Source organism: Larus michahellis, chromosome 1, assembly GCF_964199755.1.
Source record: "Larus michahellis chromosome 1, bLarMic1.1, whole genome shotgun sequence".
Taxonomy (NCBI): Eukaryota; Metazoa; Chordata; class Aves; order Charadriiformes; family Laridae; genus Larus; species Larus michahellis.
Genome location: NC_133896.1, coordinates 159,279,371 through 159,295,151, shown reverse-complemented (window position 1 = coordinate 159,295,151; position 15,781 = coordinate 159,279,371). Strand labels below are relative to the sequence as shown.

General features: G+C 43.0%; 1 protein-coding gene across 2 annotated transcripts in view; it reads left to right on the top strand.

Annotated features, from left to right (window-relative positions):
* Positions 1-252: 252 nt before the first annotated feature.
* MYO16 (myosin XVI) overlaps positions 253-15,781 on the top strand; it is a 400,883-nt gene continuing 385,354 nt past the window's right edge. Inside the window, exon 1 of one of the 2 annotated variants that reach the window (XM_074561661.1) lies at positions 253-450. The gene's annotated coding sequence lies outside the window, so the exon portion shown is untranslated. The remainder of the gene's footprint in view (positions 451-15,781) is intronic. The other variant, XM_074561651.1, reaches the window with a different exon arrangement.

The following is a 15,781-nucleotide window of genomic DNA, read 5'->3' as shown; positions in this document are numbered from 1 at the left end:
GAGGCAGAGGGATAGGAGAGGGGCTCGGCGGTGCGCCCGGGGCGCGGGGGGGAGGCTGGGGGCACCGTGCAGAGGTGCCTCCCCTGGGCCACCCCCGCAGGTACCGGGGAGGGGCGGTGCAGGGGGGAGCCGCCTCCCCCTCCCCAGCCCCGTCCCGGCCGGCAGCTGGGCATCGCATCGCGGGGAGGCGTCTGCGAGAGGCGGGCAGGAGGAGCGCCGGGGGAGGCAGGCGGGGGCGGCGCGGCTCGACTCGACACGGCGGGGCTGGGCGCACCGTGCCGCAAAGAGAGACGCCCCACCGCCACCGCCACCACCTCCGAGAGAAAGTGCGAGTGTGCGGCGGAGCCGGGCCACGCCGCCCCCGCCGGCTGACCGGCACCGGCGGAGAGGCGGCTCCCCCCCGCCCCGCCCCCGGCCCTGGACTGCTGCCGAGGCCGCGTCCCCCCCGAGGTGAGTGCCGCCCCGGGGCTGCCCCGCGGGGCTGCCGGCGGCGGGAGCGGGCTGGCGAGGAGGCAGGTTTTGCGGAGGGGTTTGGTGGTCTCTGGGTGTACGTGTGTGGCGTGATTTTTTTAAATTTCTTTATTATTTTTTTTTTCCCTTGCCTGTCTTTTTGTCCGTGTGTCCATGTCCTGGGTGAGGTAGGAGCTGCCCGTGGAGAGGGAGGGAGGGAGGGAGGGAGGGAAGGAGACCCAGTGGGTCACGGAGGTGCTGGGTTCAGTCCGCTCTTATTGTGTGCGGAGGTGAGAAAACTAACCTAGGCTGTGCCAGATTTGCGCTTTTGCGTAAAATCAGCCCGTTTATGGGCATGCTGTCGCCCTTCCCGGGCCCCCGCCCCCCGCCTCGTTTGGGGGGAGAAGCTGATGCGAGCCCTGCCACCCCACCGGTGTAAATCAGTGCTGACGGGCGACTGGATGGGAATTTTTTGATACACGTTTTCTTTCATTGGTAGTGTCAGTCGGTTAAATCCCAGCGTTTCGTGGAAGCAGCGCGCCTGCCGCATGGGCGAAAGAAGGGTTTCCCAGCAATGCTATGTGCCAGGCTTGTTCCCACCAGCCCTCCTCGGGTGGCTGCTGAGCCCGTGTCCCCTGTGCCGGGGTTGGGGGGGGTGGGGGGGGGCGCTCCCTGGGCCCGGTTTTCGCTATAGGCAGTTGGGAGCTTGTGGGTGTGTGTGAGGTTGGATACCAGAAACCCTGGCTTGAAAGGGCTGGGGTTGCTGGCCCTGGGAGCCTGCTGGTCTCGGAGGCTCCTTCTGGAGAAAAATGACTTTTCCCTCCCTCTGGGAAGGTACCGAGCAGCGTGCCAGAATCGTCCCGTTCGTTTCAGGAGGAGGCGGGGGGGGGGGAGGGGGGTGCGGGAGGCGATGTGATTTAGGTGTTTGCACAGCGAGTTTACGAACTTTCCGTGGGAAACTTTTAAACTTGAAATTGCTGTTCCAACTGGAAAAGTGAGAACGTCGACCCTGCAAAACAGAAGAGTCAGCGCTGGAGCAGCAGCGCAGGGGCTCTCAGTGTGACTGCAGAGCGGGGTCTCCTGCCGTGGGTTATGTTTCTGGGCGGAATCTCAGGCAGATCGTGGTTTCATGTCTCCTCTTCCCACGCCTTTATAAGAAAGTATTCTCCTGCTGAGCCCTGTATTCTCCATGTATTCTGCTGTAGAGCCTTGGCTAGACTCACTATTATCAGTAATTTATACCAAGCCCAAGCAGGCAGTGCTGAAGTCCTAGCTTTTTAGGTGGTGTTTTACTTTGCGAATGATTTTGATGGTAATAGAACAACTTTAGACTTCATTGCCAGCATCTGAGACGTGACCTGAGGGCTTAAAAAAAAAAAAAAAGGCATGTTATGTATGTATATATGTGCATGTACAGTAGGTTCAGAGTGATGGGACAAGTTCTCTTGACTGGAGTATTGTCATGGAACAGCAGGGATGCCATTAAAAGTACCAGTAAAGACTGGGATTAGGGTGATTGGTAGAGCAGAGCTCTCAACCGTTGCGGTGATTTTGTGTTGTAGCAGCATTCAGAAATCCCAGCTGTAAATCACATTATACAAAGAGAAAGCCAGCCCTTGGCCTCAAGGGATGACACAGGTACAGCAAGCAATTTGTAAGCGAAAGGAACAGAGAGGAAGCCATTTGTCTAATATTACATAGGTTAGGCCAGAACTGAAAGTTTCCAGACTGAAACTGGTTTTATACATTGTGTCTCTGTTATAATTTTTTTTCATTGTGAACTGAGTCTTTCCTGATTATGGAATAATTTTGCAATTACTAGCAATAACGTTTGATGTATGGTATGCAGAACGCATGTTTAATGTGGAAAATGGGTAAATACTGAAAATCTTCGAAACGGAAGATCAAAATACTTCCAAGTGGAAGGGTAGAAAATTATTTTAATGTGCCTAGGGTATGGTATCTTCTTTAATTGTACAGTAGGAATTAAATGGAGCTTGAGTTGCTTGGAATTTGTAGTGCTGGTTGAGGCAACTGACCATCATGAAGCAGTGGTTTATTGCACTGCTTTGAAATAGCTCTTGGATTTTATGCTAGGATGATGTTACTTTAAGTAGGACCATTATTTCAAGCCAGCATAATGAGATGGAAAGCATTTGGCATGCATTCCTGTAAAACAGCATTTTAGTGCTAAATTCAGATCCTTGCTTGAAGGTATCTATAAAATACCATGCTTATATAGGGTGTCATACCAAGAAAAATAAACAAGTAGGTTAAAGCTGTCCTATAGTATTTCTGTCATAAAATGACAGTCAGAACAGCAGTTTTGACCACATTTTTCCTCTTTTGGAGGGCAATGGTTTCTTAGCTTAGACATGGAAACTCTGACAAAGTGATCATGAGGTAAGTGGCCATAATAAATGGGGCACTTTAATGAGATGAATTACAGATTTAAACGTGAGCTTCTTCTGTCTCACCTGATTGTCCTGACCACAGAGTTATTTCAGAGTGATTTCTGTGGGTTTGTTTCATAAAAAGAGGTGCTTAAATATCTAGTTTGAATATGTGTGTACACACACACGCAGTGGTTTTTTTATTCGATTGTGAGATACAGCAGAAAATATTCTTCCAATCCGAATAATGCTTTTGTCCAGATTTCCATGAACATGATTTTTTTTGGTCCAGTTTTATAGAAAGTGGCAAACTAGTGAATTTCTCATCTGCCTCAAAAAAAAAAAAAAATGCAAAAAACCCAAACAGGCAGTATGGTTGAAAGTCAGTTTGTATAGTCAGTCGGTACTGTCTCAAGCTGGCTTGTTACTGTCTTTTTGATCATAGCTTAGCAACTCTCACTTGCGCATTCTCTGTGCTTTTTCCACTTCACCTTCTTTCTGCTACTGACTGTTATTAAGATAATTGTAGCTAATGAACACAGGAAAATGTGGTAAACCTGCACAAAATTAGCAATGATTGTGGATGCAGTTGGTGATGTCTGGGAATGTGATGTTGTCACACGTTGTCAACAACAGCAGCTGCTGGAGATACTTGCCATTTTGTGGGCCAGACCTGCTGATTTAAGACTCCGCCAAGTTCATGGGAAACGCAGTTTGTTGCATCTTTCTGAAAAAGACGGCAAATACTTTTTTGGCTCAATAAGATGAAAGAACCTTCCAGGCAAGCAGCTAACTCTAACCTTTGCACTTAGATTTGTTAATTTTCCCTAAGGTGGGTGTTTCATGTGGTGCCAAGCCTAGCTGTTAATTCATTTAGCTTCTTAGAGACACATCACAACAGTCAAGTAAACATCAATGTGTGTGTGTGTGTCTATATATATATGTATATATGGCTATTCACACAGCCTTTTTGTGGAGTAATTGTTAATATATCATGTTCTGATTCCTGCCTGTAAGTGTGTATATTCCTGGCCTGTCTTGTTACACGTGCAGAAAAAGGAGGGTTGGATTATGAATTTGGGGTTTTGTTCCTTCTTTCTAAATGTTTCGTTTTAAAATATCACTCCAATTCCTGGAACCATTTGTGCAAACATTACGTCTGTTTGGTCACAGAAAGATTTTTCTCTTCCCTAAAATATTTGGGATCATGAAACTAAGCTGCACAACCTGAAGTGTAGGACCAGGCTTCAAATCTTGATTGTGGCAATGCTGCGTCTTGCCTAGTGGGTAATGTAGCTGAGATCTGTGGTCATCATATTTTTCTCCAAAATTACATTGTGGATTTGCAGTACTATTTGGAGAAAGGCCTTTGTTTCATCAAAACTTACTCTTTCTGACAAAACACCCAGCCTGTTTTTAGTTAGAACGTCTCTGGCTATCTCCAGTATGAATGAATTTTTGTCAGAGTTAGGTTGGTGGTTGGACTAGATGATCTGAAAGGTCCCTTCCAACCTAGGCCATTCTATGATTCTATGAATATATGAATACAGAGGGTTGGGTGTATCCACTGGAAAAGCACTGAGGTTATTGTAAATTGCAGTAGGAGAAAAATAATATAAAAATAATATAAAAAAAAACCCATTCCCTGTGTTGTGCTGTAGGAAGAATGTGATGTGAGTTTGTTATTTTTTTAATGGATGTAGCAAATATGTATGTTTTTGCTGGGCTAGTTGCCATGGTACTAAACAAAAAGGGACATTAAAAGGTAGACGACAAGTAAATTAAACAATCCCAGCAGCAAGGCCTCACAGGTAAATGGCTTAAGGGTGGCTGAAATAACTATGATTTTTGGATCATCCATAGAGAAGTAGCTAGTTAACTGCAGACACGCTAAAAATCTCTCTGGGATGAATGCGTGTCTAGGGTGAGGTATCAAATCTTAACTTCAGTGGCCTCAAAAAGATGGAAGAGCACATGCATCCCCAGCAGCGTGAGGCTGACACCTGCGTTGGCTCGGAGATACGGGCACTACGGTAACCAAGCTAATTTTTCGGGTGCTTTTAGGCATAAGCCGCTCTCATCTGACCCGGTAGCAGGAAGAGTAAATTCTGGAGAGAAAATACAAATTCTTCCAAAATACAGCAGTTCTTTTAGCGAATGAAACATATTTGAAGTTACGCTGCAAATCACTTAAAGTTCCACCCCACCCCACCCCCCCTCCCCGGTGAAAATGGCTAAGATGGCACAGCTGGGTTTGCCACATGAATATGTCTGGCAGTGAGGGGCTGCTGCCCAAAGATTTGTCTAAAGGTAATTGGGCAATGTTATTTCAGCCCCTAGTGAGATACTGGCCGCTCGCTCTGTCCCAGAGGTGTGCACGCAAGGATTTCTTGTAGGCATCTGAAGTATGTTGCAGCCACTGCACAAGCATAGAACAGAATTGCATCAGATAGTAAAATCCAGGTGACAGAGATACTGCTTGTGGTTCCGTCTAAAAAAAACCCTAAAAAATTAGTTTTTATGATGGTTGATGCCAAACTGTGAGTGAAGCATTCCATACAAATAGAAATTCTTCTGTCACATGAAGCCATATTCAGTGGACTTGAAATAAACTGGTGAAAAGATTTAAAAAAAAAAAAAGTTGTGGTTTTTTTTTCCTTTTGATATCCAAAGGTCTGTGCATCTGCTTTTCTGAGATCATGGATGTTTTTGTTTTGAGATTAGAATAAGATACAAAATGTTTGGAAACACTGCAGGATGCATGCAATGACAGTGTAGTTTTGGCGTTGTTTTGTTGTGGTTTTTTTGAAGCAGTCATGTCTGTCTCAGATAAGCGGGCTATAAAGGAATTGTAACTATTGCTGTTTGTATTGCAGTAGTTTACTGTTGATCAGTTCTCAATTGAGATGTCTTTGTGTCAGGTGCTGTATTTATCTTGGAGTCTGAGAAATACCGTGTAGGAGGAGGGAAGATGAGATAGTGTTGATAGTTTTATATTTTTATGATATCAGCAGCTAAATCCCATCACGGAAGCTTAATCTGAGCCAGTGCCCGGGCTCCCTATGTCATCAAAAGAGAGAGATGAATGACCTTGTGGTGGTAGGTGTCTGAATGTATGGCCACGACTCGGCTATGCCTTTCTGCTTTGGGGTCTGAGGGGAAGGGCACACGAGTCCTTGCCTGTACCTGCACGAGTCAAATGAGGACTCTCTCCTGAAGAGAGCACTCCCCAGCAGAGTCCTGGATGTCAGCTGGAAAGGGACAGTTTGGGCAGTTTGTCAGACCTAGCTTGTAGATAAATGTGCAGTGTGTCCTAATTAGGAGTTTTATTTAAGGAACATTTAGTGATTTAACACCCCGATCTAATTACTTGTAAGCTTCTTGCTAATTTTGTAATTAGCACTGGAGCAAGACTTTTTATGGAAAATACACCCTTAAGGAAATCAGAACCACTAACTTGCAGTGCTTGTAGAGAGTTTTATTTCTGTGACAATGTTCTGTAGAAAATGTCTATAAGGAAATATTATTTGTTCTATTTTTACATGATGGCAAAGACAGATATGTGCCAAGTGTTTACAGAAACCTATTATAGTCAGTTATCACAACCCAAACGACTCTGGCTTTAGAACATGCATCTGTAGGATCAGATTCTGCTCAGATATTACCTAGTGGAGAAGGCATGCTCGAATTGCTTCAGACCACAGCTATCTTTGGCCTTCAAAGGGTGAGGAGGAGAACTCAGGGTGTAGCCAGGGTGTACTGGCTGTCCGCTCTTGCAGTTCTTAGCAGCCAAGGCAGCTTTGGATAAACGTAGATGGTAAGGTGCAACTTGGAGCAGCCATGAGCCTGCTCTAAAATGTAGCCCGGCCTTGAAAGGATAAAGCTGTTGTTGTAGCTTGCTTCCAGGTAATCTATGTAGGATGTGTCAGTTGGACAGAGAACCTGGTAGAGAATATCCTGGCCCATCAAGCAGGTGGTCAGAGAAGTTTTCTTCTCGGAGGAGATCCCTCAAGTGTTGTCTTCATTTCGATAAGCAGGCTTGCTCTCTTCAGAGATTGATAAATTTGACTAATCCTTACTTCTGGAAGGTAGTTTATGCTTTGCAGAATTAAAGCCTAATAATTTGCTCTTTTCAAATGCAAGGTTTTTAATGTTTTTGAAGATGGTGAGCTTTGTAACCAGTCTGAAGTAATATAATATAAATAAGGTCTACAGAGAGAGATCTGTTTATTAGTTTAATAGATGTAGCTGGAAAAGAAACAAACAAGCTCTCAGGCTCAGAATACTTCATTCCCTTATTGGACTGATGAAGCAATTAAGCCTAAAAGCTTGTCACTTGTTTTTATTGCACAACAGTTGTCGTAGGCTTTTAAACTAATCTTTTGCTTGTTTCTCTTTGTAAAAGAAAATGGTTCATTTTTTAGGAAGAGCTGCTGTATGCTTGGGGGCCACTGAGCGTGGCTATGTGTGTTTAGTGCAAAAACAGTCGGAGTCGCTTCAGCATGTGAGATCGTGCCCTGGGCTTGCGATTCCTCAGTCCTGTCACATCTCTTCCTTTCCCAGCAGGACATGCTCGTCTACATCCCAGTGTGCCAACACAGCCATATAAAGGAAAGGATACAAAAACACTGCAAGCTACTCTGCTCTGCTTCCACTTCCTACCGCAGATACTGTTTTTGATGTCAAGTGGCCCGGTACTTCCTTGACCCTTTTCACTATTTCTCACTGAATGTGTTTTAGCCTCCAATAATTTGGCTCTCGCTTAAGTCCCAGGTTCAAGTCTCCTGATTGTTCACACTGCGTATATGCTAATTAATTCAGTATCCCTACCAGAGATAGAGAAGTAGTTCCTTCTGAAGAGGGGCAAGGGGGGGGAAAAAAGGCATTGTTGGCTGGCTAATTTGCTTCGAGGTCTGTTCTGGACGAACAGTATGGGTACAGACCCTGCCAAGTTTGGCTTCCTCTGCCTGGGACATTTCTCTAGCACTCTCCCAGGAGGTCTTCTGCCCTTAACTGCCCCCTCGTGCCTGTGATATAAAGAGCTTGGAAGCACTCCTGAGTGTCAGATCTAGCTGGGTTTTAATACGAGCACTGCCAGTGAAGAGACCCTAGCCCTGGTGGTGGCTGTAAGCTTACTACACAGAGGGGTAAGTGGATGGCGACAGCATCAGCAGTTTTACTCCAACTCTGTATCAAGTGAGACTTTGGTATTTAATCATCTCTTCTATGCTTACAGATGTATAATTTCTCCTCCTGTGAAAGGAAATGTGGGCAGAAACAGCACACAGGAGCTGCAGGGTACTCTAATAGACACTCAGTGTCTTGAGACCAAAACCATTGATCAGGGTGGGGAATCCTACCCCAGTGAGTAAAGACTGAGGAAGCCAAGCTGGCTCATGGTGGCTTTCACCTACAGACACTTAATAGCTTCACAGTCTAAGTGAAGTTTTTATTTGTGTGTTTATCTATTGCTGTAGCTACGGTCCAGGCTTTCTGAATTTATGCTTGTGTTAATACTTCTTTGTTGCATCTATTTCCTTACAGAATGCTGAGGGGGTTTTTTGGGGGTTTTTTTTGTGGTTTTTTTTGTGGTTTTTTTTTTTTTTTTTTTTTTTATCCTGCGGAAAAGTGGAAATTTCATTCTTTGGTACAGGACTGGTAGTTTTTTTGCATTGGTCATTGTTCTCTTGCTCCCTCCACTCCCTGTCATATTCCCTCAACTTTTAGTTGAACAGAGGACGTTCAAGGATGATGTTACGTTTCCCTTACCAAGCTTTACTTAAAAGGCGGTGGGTTGGGGTAGCTGGGCAGTTGTTGCAGGAAGAGGAATCCTGGGCACGCAGGGGGAGAGCCCACAGCAACTGCGCAGCGTCGCGCTGGCTGCGATGGCGGTGGCTGCTGCTGCTGCAGTCCCTGGGCCGCAGTCAGGCCTGTGCTTCCCTGCCTGATGGAAGTCGGGTTCTAGTCGACCTAAATACCTGAACAATAATTAATCTAGCTACCAACAGTGCAAAAAAGGCAGAGTGAGGTGGTTTTACTATGTTCTTGATACAGTTTTCCAAGAATGGAAGATGCCACTTTCAAACTTTCTCCTCATTATTAGTTTTAAAAACAGCTACTGCAAGTCGTGTCTGCTAGAAAGAGCAGTCATAGAATTATAGAATGCTTTGGGTTGAAAAGGACCTTAAAGATCATCTAGTCCCAACCTGACCCTCCACCCCCCACATCAAATGTCCTCATTATTTGATGAGGACGTTGAAATGCAGTAGCATTTCAAAGCCTTTGGGCTTTGGTGGCCTAGGTCGTGTACAGACATAGAATAAATGACAGTCCCTGCTCCCAAAAAACTTTCTGTCTATCACAGAGAAGAGCAAGGGGGAAATTAGGTAGTGTCCACAGGGACAAATGAGACAGCAAATATAATTTAAGTCAGAGGAGTTTCATTAGCTAAGAACACATTCCATTTCTATTTTTCTGCTGTATATAGTAAGCCATCATTAGACTAGCTAGATCTTAAGATTTTAAAGACTGTAATTTAAATAAAATACGTAGGATTTTTAAAAAGTCAGTTCAGTGCTAGTTAGTAGCTCTGGGATGGCTAGAGAAATTCCAACCAAGGGCCTCAGAACATACTGCACCCTGGGAGCAGAGGAAGGAAGGGTGATGTTGATCTGCTTTTAAGGGACAAAGCCAACTATTGTGTTTGAGTTGTCCGCAGATCGGTCAAGTTGTGCAACTGAGCATGGGCACAGCCATGCCCTTTCATGAAATATAGCGACCGGCGTGGCAGGTAAATTTGGCCTCCCAGATTTGTAGTGCATGATGAGGGTGATGGGCCTAAGCAGCGTGCTGTAGCTGGTCTGCACCGATTTGTCGAGTCTAAGAAATCAAAGAAACGTGCATGCAGCCGAAGACAAGCACCATGTGCCCTTTTGTCACTCCCCTTGGCTCTTGATTCGAGGCAGCCTCTTCTCCTGCAGCGGTGAGGAGGATATTTGAGAGGCCGGTGTGAGGTGCTGGGGCGCTGGTAGGCTGGGGGTGCACATTCTGAAAGGGCTATTTGTGCCGATAAGCAGGCTGGCGTTTCGGAATGGCTGTGGGTGGGCCCGGGTGTCTTCCTCTCTCTCGGTGCTTATCTGTTAGCTGATCTTCTCAGAAAGGAAGGACAGCAATGTTGCAGCTGATGTTGCAGCATATTTGCTGAACTTGCAGTTACGGAGGAAGCTGTTTTAGTTTTTTTTTGGGGGGGCCTGCTCTTGGGCTGGGTGACCGTGTGTGAATTCCCTCTCGATTCAAACACACGCAGTTCTCCCGTGGAGCCTGCTGCTTGTGAGAGGCCGGTCTAGTTCACAAAAGATACGGTTTTGGATATAAAATGTGAGGTTGTATCCAAAGACCTGTGTTGATGGGGACAGAAGATACTCGTGTAGCTGTGTTGCTTTCTGCATCTTCCTTGAAATATCGTTTCAGCATTTTCAGCTGTATTCATTGTTGGTAAGACATTGGCAATTCGTGGATACCACCAGTAAGAGTCAATATGTGACGACTATTATTTGGTCTCATTTTATCTATAATGTCTACTTTCCCAAAAACTTAACAACCGGAGAGAAAAGAGATAGGGAATTTTAGCAGGGAGTGGGTACATAATACAGAATGCCCTTTTGCTTGGGTGTTTTAAGTGCAGGACGTGGGTGGGAGTTCTGCTAACACAGGAACCGGTGAGACTGAACAACTTTCTGATACTTCTGTATAAGTGTAATAATATAATAGACTTTGAATTGCTCTCAAAGCCCTTCATTTATTCTTGCTAGTTTAAAAAAAAAAAAGCTACAGATTTGCAGATCGCTTCTTATTGGCACTTGTTAAATTTCAGCCAAGGTCTGACAGCTGAAAACTACAAGTGCCATTTCGAGCTCCCAGCTGGCACTGCCACTGGCTACTGATGACCTTTCCTCTTCTCTTCCACAGACGTAATGGTTTAGGAGTGAAATAATAAGATAAGATACATTAAAGGAAAACAGTAAGAAAACCAGTCCCAGCCCACACCACCCATCCTTCATTTTGTGACTCCAGTGGCTGTTTTTGTGAAAATGCAGGCACTGGCCGATTGTGGTTCTTCTGTTTCAAACTGCATTTAAATTTCTTTTCAAAACGGTTCTTTCAAAGTACTATCATGGCTACTGAAAACAAAGACATGAATGAAGGTTAAAGCGCCTATCAATACCTCAAAAATATATAAGTGAGATCAATGGTTAAACTTATTCCACCTTAAATGTTCTTTCTAGTGTCATTTTTACTGTTATCCCAGTAATTAGCCTGGGATCAAAGATTTCCTTAGATGAGTATGTTGTGACCTGACTTTCTCCATCCCTCCCACCCCCTTACATGGTTTGGCTTCTTCCTGCAGGGACTTGATGACAAATCATCTAAAGTCAATTTGTTAGTGTTCTAAACAGTGCTGAGCAGAGCATAGCTGTTCTCATTAGCTCTCTTATTGCTTAAGTGTCAGCACAAAACTCTTGAGGACCTGTTTGTAACATGAGTATGGCTTGATTTGTTTAATGTACGTTTTTATCTAGTCGTGGAGATGGCATTTAACTGTGCTCTGGCTTTCGAATCCTTTGTGAATTAGTCTTAAGTGACCAAAATCAATTGAAAATGTCTAAAGACTTAGTGTGATTGATGGACATGGCTCTGTTTACAGAATGACTAGGTTTTAAAAGAGTTCAAGGTTTGCTTAAACAGCAGGCTACAGGGTTATTTACTTTTAAGGAAAGAATTTCTGGTAGCTGTTCTCGTGAAGTGTACCTTTTTTACTTTTTTTTTTTCCATTTATGGAGTTAATGCTACTGTCATAGCTGTGCAGAGTGGTTTACATGATGCCAGATTAATATTGTAGCATTCTCTGATGTTGCTTTGATAGCTCATTTCTTCTGGATTTTGTTTCAAAAGGCTTCTTGTACTGACAACCGATACAGAGATCTTACCTGTTTGGACTGGTCGTGCTGGAGGATGCTGGAAACTGCTTTTTTTTTTTTGTGTGTATGTGTGTGTAACCATAGTCATCAAAATTTGCCAGATATTTCTCATGATTCTTAAAGAATCAGGAATTAAGCACACTGATTTCCTTGGACTGGGTATTCCTAGGGAAAAAAGAACATAATCCAAGGAATGAGAATCCCGTAAAAGGACTGACAGTCTTTGTTCGAAATACTACTTTCTTTATCTGTTTATCGTTCCTACAAAGGGGAATTAGATTTTGTTGCTGTAAGTTAGTTTTAAGGAGTTAACAAAATCAATTTAGGGGGTGAAAAACTGGATTAATATCCCAAGGTTATCTAAGGAATTGTTTGAGCGTGTAACAGTTAAAGATAGCTTTAAATATTTTATCAAGGTAGCACTGGTAATTTCAGTGTGAATTGTATATGTCTTGGGAAGGTGAGAGGACCCTCTATCGATACATTCACTGAACCATGGTTAGTTAATGCAATGCAGCTGCATCAGAGTCAAAAATGTGTTCAGGCTATATTTTACTTTAAAATAAAGGTATTTATAATATCAATATGACTAATGTACTCTGGGATGCAGTTTGCCATCTTCTCTCAATTATTCATTATGGCATGGGAAGAGAGCAAGTGAAAAACTTGTGCATATGGCTTTTTTTGCTTTGCGTAAATCACAACCTAGACCAACAACACTTTGAGCCTTTGTGCTCCAGAAAATGAGAGCATAAGCAGTCTATACCTGTGACGTGACAAATGGGGACACCATTTCAGTCTTCCATAGCATGCTAATAACAGAGCTCAGTCGATGCTGGAGTGCTCATACACCATCACAGAAGTTATAGTATTTATTGGTGCTGGATGCGTCTTTCCCCAGTGCTGCCCAGCCTCTTCCCAATTTGTAACTGTGCCAACGTGGTTATGTGTTTATCACCCTCAAACACTGGAAAACCACAAAAGCCTGAGTATAATTCTCAAATGTAGAAATTTATTTTTTTTATGTGTGCGTCTGTGTGTATACATATATATGTGTGTATGTATGTTTCTGATTAATATTTCCCAAGAAGCAGGAAGTCATGCTGTAATACAAATAAGAAGTTTTCTTCTTAATTTTAAGGAACAGGTAGTTCTTAAACCTTAGCAAGTGTACCTTCTGCAGTCAAACTTTGTAAAATCTACACTTTTCTGGCAAATTAAAATCCTGTGGGGAAAGGTACTTGTTAATACAGTTTAGAAGATAAAGTGACCACCTTGCATAAATGTTACTAGCTTATATCCGGAGCTGCAGCATTGTTAGACATGCTGCTTTTTTTTAAAGAAAAAAAAAAAGAAAAATCCTGTACATGTACATTAGCAATTTGTCGATGCTTTTCAAGCTTATTAACTCATTAAGTAGCATTTAATGAGGATAACCACAAAGTAATTAATTTATACAGTATGTTTATTGCTTCCCTAATGAATTTATGTATTAAATTTAGAGTTCCTCAATGAATATTTTAATCTATTTTTATACTTTGTGTACATTTTATTCTCTAAATAAATAAAAATGTTTCTTCAAGGTCTTAATTTCTGTCTGTGGATTGTCTGTGAAAATGCCGCCTGGTTTAAGCATGGTGTAGAGTTCAGTTTTCTTAGAATGGACTTTGCCAACGTCAAAGCTTGTGAAGCTCTTTATCCTTTTTGAAGTGTTTGGGAGTGTGTTGCATCAGGAGAAAGCTGTCCTCAGTTACACTGGGAACTTGGTGTATCGTTTTTCCTGGTAAATGGTAGCTGTTTGGCATTAAGTTCTTGCTTTAGGAGTCTGAGGAATTGAGTACTCTGCTACAATGCATAGAAACAATCTGTTTGTCAGTAAATAATTGTATTGGGTGTAGGTATCTAGGTGCTGGTAGTGGTGGGACTGCAGTGGACCCACTGCACCCATAGCTGAACATCTCGGCCAAGCTGGTGGCACTTCTATGGAAACGTATTTAAGAAAGGCCAACAGACCACACAGCAGCGTGAGGAAAAAAGTGTGAGAAACAACCCTGCAAACAGCCAGGTCAGAGAAGAAAGAAGGAGAGGATGTGAGCAGCAGAGATTTCTCTGCGGCCTGTGGGAGAGGTGATGGTGGAGCAGGTATTTCCGTGCAGCCCATGGAAAGCCATGTTAGAGCAGTTACCCACACTGCAGCTGTGGAGGACTCCTTGTTGCAAAAGGGGGATACAACCTGAAGGAATTACAGCCAGTGGAGGGCCCACGAAGGAGCAGATGTGTCCTGAAGGACTTCAGCCCATGAGAAGGACCCATGCTGGAGCAGGCAAAAAGTGTGAGGAGGAAAGAGCGACACAGAGCAACTGCTATGGACCAACCACAATCCCCCATTCCCCATGTCCTGCAGGGGTGGGGGAAAGAGGCAGAGAGTCATAACGAAGGAGTGAAATTGAGCCTGGGATGAAGGGGGAATGGGAAGGTGGTTTGGTTTTGTCTTTGTTTCTCACCATTCTACTCTAATTGACAAAGAATTAAATTAATTTTCTCTAAGTCAAGTCTTTTGCCCATGTCAGTAATTGGTAAGTGATCTCCCTGTCCTTAATGGGATCTGTGACCTTTTCCATCTCATTGTCTCCCCCTGCCCTGTTGAGGACGGAGGGTGAAAGCGCGGCTGGGTGGGCGCCTGGCAGCTGGCTGACATCAGCCTTACGCAATAATCTATACAATACTTCGCATATGGACTACCAAACTGTAAATATAAAACCCCATAATCTACAATTGAACTGTCAGATTTGGAATCTCTCTTAAATTTTAGGGTTGATGATCAGTATTTAAGAAAATACTAAACTGAAGTGAATACAGGTTTTTTCTTTTTCTCATTTTCCCCAGACTTAATATTAAAAGTACTGAACCCATGCTAGTATGCAATCATTCAACTCTTGGACTTCATTTTAAAGAATTAATTGTACTAATTTGTGATTATAAGTGATGTGCTTCATTCAAAAAGGAATAATTTTTTTTAATTATGTGGGATACAGCAAAACTAAATAGATTGGCTATATGACCATGTGACAAAAATAACTATTTTAGTGCTTGAGGAGCAAAATTTGTCAATTGTCAACACAAACTGATTAATGGCTGTATTGCCATTGAGATAATCCGATTCTTCCCTCCAAATTGCAGCCTCTGTAGGTAAAGTAGTAGCTGCATCTCTGGCACCAAAGATAGTACAACTGAAATACACTTGCACATCCACGGATGTATGTTTTTAATGCATTTTTTTTTCCCTTGAAGGAATGCGTTACTACAAATACAAATTGATGTGCAGCGTTAAAACATTGTTCTGGAAAAGGATACATTTTTATATCCAGACTTGGCGTAGTCTGAGTTTTGAGGCATTATCTGTAATGGTTTCAGAATAAATGGGAACCTCAGCGATGTGGTCACAGGGAAATTTTCAGCGGCCCTGTGTTTTTGTATGTATTGCAGCTAAGACTTAATTATTCATCCTTTGAGGGACATCATACTGATCTTGATTTACTCTATTATGCTGTCTGTGAATATCTGATATTAACTGAGTCCATCTAAGTAGCACATTAACTACTATAATTTATTCAGTATCTCCTTAACAAAGAAAATTGCATTTAAAGTAATTCAAAAGAAGCAAAGATTTCCTCCCCATTAAATAAGATATCTGCAGTATCTTGGTTATTCTCTGTGCAGACAGAAGATTGTAGTTTATCATTCAATACCTTATTTTGTAGCAGTGTGGAAATACTGCCTTTTTAATTGCAACCACTGTAACACAATAAATGCCGTTATTTTTTGCAAAAGGCCTGTTATGAACTGTTTCATAATCTACTATATGATAGAAAGTAGCAAACAAAATCCATTAAAAATAGGATAAACTGCAGAATTAGATTCTATGACAAAACATCTTCATTTGAGGGGAAAGTCTATCCA